Source organism: Pteropus medius, unplaced genomic scaffold, assembly GCF_902729225.1.
Source record: "Pteropus medius unplaced genomic scaffold, Ma_sr-lr_union100, whole genome shotgun sequence".
NCBI lineage: Eukaryota > Metazoa > Chordata > Mammalia > Chiroptera > Pteropodidae > Pteropus > Pteropus medius.
In genome coordinates this window covers 5409678-5413734 of record NW_024342257.1, presented here as the reverse complement: position 1 = coordinate 5413734, position 4057 = coordinate 5409678, and the positions used below count along the sequence as shown (strand labels likewise).

The 4057-nt window shown below is 33.6% G+C and overlaps 1 pseudogene; it reads left to right on the top strand.

The window, feature by feature from the left end:
• The first annotated feature begins 1154 nt into the window (after positions 1 to 1154).
• On the top strand, positions 1155 to 1411 carry LOC120599926 (barrier-to-autointegration factor-like; annotated as a pseudogene).
• Positions 1412 to 4057: the final 2646 nt, after the last annotated feature.

The window sequence follows — 4057 nt, the reverse complement described above, 5'->3', positions numbered from 1 at the left end:
AGAGATAGGATTAAGGAGCTTGTTGCTGCAACCTACACCTTTTGTTCCAAGTCCTATATCTTCTTAGTCTTGACTCATTCTTAGATTTTTAAAATTTTTCATAGCCACGCTTCTGGGTGCCTTGGCCAAATCTCAAAATTCTTATATTTATATACTCCGTGTTTGTGTGTGTGTGTGTGTGTGTGTGTGTGTGTGTGTGTGAGGGTTATAGATGGGAGTTCTAATGGATCCTAAGCAAATGTTTCCCCTTTCTTCAGAACTTAATGCAAGTAACTTTTTTACTGTAAATGAAAGAAACAAAGATGATCTATTATACAAATGGAGCCATTCAAAGCCATTCTATCTTAAATATCAGTTTATAGGGTTTGGTATAAGTTGTCTGGCTTCTATAAACTCTTTATAATTATTATAAGGCCTCTCCATATTGGCAATATCTTTACTTCAGCCTCTCCATTTCTCACATTGTCTGTTTCCTCATGTAAGATGAAACCTTTTATCACCTTTACTAACAGATGGCCTTTATACTGAAATCCACCTATATTCCTGTGTTAACTACTCCTTAATCTTACTCGATGCTTCAGTAAGAAGAGTCCCACCATCAAAATTTATTTTTTTCTCCTACATAGTTTTCCTGCTCTCATTGTTTATTTCAAGGCAGTTCCTGCACTGTATCTTTCTAATTACAGAATATCCAATTTGCAATTCACAGACACTCCTGTCTCCATGCCTTTATATTTCATTCTCAGTCATCTTTAGTTGAGTTCCAGTTTTTCCAAATAAAAGTAGCACTGGAAATTCAAAGAGTTGCAGTTTATTTCAGTTTCAGTTCAAATATCTGAATTTTTGTATGGATTAAAAAATATGTCATAGATTGACACCATGCTACCTTTAATGATTTCAAGCTCATAATCTAAAAATGCCAGTAATTAAAATAACCTCAAGATAAGTTTTTCCACGTTCTAATTAAGATTATCAAGTTAATAAAAAATATCTCCCAGGACTGAAAAAAAATACTAAATTTATCATTATACTACATAACTCAGAGCTTCAAAAGTGTCAGCCAAATCCTTTCAGCACTTTAATTTTCACTTAAAATCTAAACATTGGGGAGTAGCTCTAATGGGAACTAAAGCTTTCGATTAATCCTGTTCAAGATGACGACCTCCCCAAAGCACCAATACTTCATGGCAGAGCCCATGGGAAAAAGCCAGTGGGGAGCCTGGCCAGGATTGCTGAAGTCCTGGACAAGAAGCTAGAGGAAAGGAGCACTGTGGTCCCTGGCCAGTTTCTGGCACTAAAGAAAGATGAAGACTTCTTCCGTCAATGGCTAAAGGATACATGCAGCACCAACGCCAAACAGTCCTGGGACGGCATTGGGTGCCTTTTAGAGTGGTGAAATGCCTTCTTGTGATGGCCTCTGGAAAGCCCCCGACCCCTGACCCCAGCCTTGAGTCTCCAGAGTTTGTAGCTCCTCCGTTGTCCGTTACAAAGGAAAGGATTGCTGTTTACTCACATCCAACATCCTTCAGGGACTTTGGGGAGTTCTCTTCCCTCATTGTTTCAACTTGTTTGGAATTCTCACTCTTGCATGCATCAAAAAATTAGAGCAAATAGAAAAAAATAATGGAACAAAGAGCTGGTTCTTTGAAAAGATCTATAAAATTGGCAAACCCCTGTATAGACTTAATAAGGAAGAAAAAAGAGAAACAAACAAAATCAGAAATGAGAGAGAAGTTACACTATATACCACCAAAATATAAAGGATGAGACAATAATACTATGAAAGATTATATGCTACCAAATTTAATAACCTAGAAGAAAAGGACAAGTTCTTAGAAATATACGACCTTGCTAGATTGAATCACAAAAACTGGATTATTTAAATAGACCAATCAAAGTATGGAATTTGAAATTATCATTGAAAAACCTCTCCTAAAGTAAAAGTCAAGAACCAAATGGTTTCACTACTAAATTCTACAAACTTTCAAAGATGATTTAATACCTGTTCTTCACAAACTCTTCCAAAAAATTGAAAAAGAGACAATACATCCTAACTCATTTTATGAAACCAACATTACCCTTATACCAAAACCTGTTGAAAATAACACTAAAAAAAAAATTATAGACCAATATCTCTTATGAACAAAGATGTAACAATCCTAAATAAATTATTAGCAAATTGAATACAACAAAACATTAAAAAGATTATGCATCGCAATCAAATGAGATTAATTCCAGGGGCACAAGGATGGTTTAACATATGCAAATAGATCAATGTGATATATCATATAAAAAATAAAGGATAAAAGTCTTATGATCATATCAATAGATGCAGAAAAAGCATTTGACAAGATACAGCATTCATTTATGAATAAAACATTTAAGAAAATGGGTATAGAAGAAAAGTACCTCAACATAATAAAAGCCGTATACAACAAACCCTCAGCTAAAATTATACGTAATGGTGAAAAACTAAAAGCCTTACCAATAAACTCAAGAAAAGATAAGACTGTTCGCTATCACCACTATTATTCAATATAATATTGGAAGTCCTAGTTAGAGCAATCAGGCAAGAGAAAGAAATAGAAAGCATTCAAATAGGGAATGAAAAAATCAAATTTTTGTCACTTTTTGCAGATGACTGATTCTTTATATAGAAAACCCTAAAGACTCCACCAAAAAATTATTAGAAATAATAAAGAAATACAGTGAAGTTTCAGGATACAAAATAAACATACAAAAATTAATAGTGTTCCCATACACTAACAATGAAATTTTAGAAAAAAGAAATGAAAAAAAAAATTACTCTTGCAATTGCAACAAAAAGCATAAAATATCTAGGAATAAACTTAAGGAAGCAAATGAATGACCTATATACTGAAAACTATAAAACATTATTAAAAGAAATTGAAAAGACATGGAAAGATATCCTTTGTTCATGGGTTGGAAGAATCAACATAGTTAAAATGGCCATATTACCCAAAGCAATTTAATGCAATCTCCATAAAAATCCCAATGGCATTTTTTAAAAAATAGAAAAAAGAATCATCAGATTCTTCTGGAATCACAAAAGACCGCAAATAACCAAAGCAATCCTGAGAAAGAAGAACAAGGCTGGAGGAAGTATCACACTGCCTGACTTCATATTATACTACAAAGTGACAATAATCAAAACAACATGCTATTGGTAGAAGAACAGACACACAGACCAATGGAATAGAATTGAGAGCCCAGAAATCAACCCCTGTATATATATGCAAATAATTTTTGACAAAAGAGCCAAAAATATACAACGGAGGAAAAAAGCCTTTTCAATAAATGATGCTGGGAAAATTGGAAAGCTACATGCAAAAGAAGGAAACTAGACTACTCTCTGTCACCATACAACAAAATTAACTCAAAATAGATCAAAGACCTAAATATAAGATCTGAAACTGTAAATTGCATAGAAGAAAGTAAAGGTACTAAACTCATGGACTTTGGTTTTAGAGAAGATTTTATGAATTTGACCTCAAAGTCAAGGGAAGTAAAAGCAAAAATAAATGAATGGGACTCTATCAAATAAAAAAAAAAAAAAAAAAACTACTACACAGCAAAAGAAACAAGACAAAGAGGCAACTAACTGAATGGGAGAAGATATTTGCAACTTCTTCATTAAGGAGCTAATATTTAAATTATACAAAGAACTCATACAACTGAACAACAGAAAAAAAACAATCCAATTAATAAAAGGGGAAATGACCTGAAAAAACACCTCTCCCAAGAAGACATACAAATGCCCAACAGACATATGAAAAGATGCTCAACTTCACTAGCTATTAGGGAAATGCAAATAAAAACCACAATGAGATACCATCTTTACACTCATTAGAAAGGCTATCTTCAATAGGACAGGTAATAACAAGTGTTGGAGAGGTTGTGGGGAAAAAGGAACCCTCATACAGTACTGGTGGGAATGTTAATTGGTACAGCCACTCTGGAAAACAGTATGGAGTTTCCGTATAAAATTAATAATAGAATTACCATATGGCCCAGCAATCCCTCTTCTGGGCAGCTA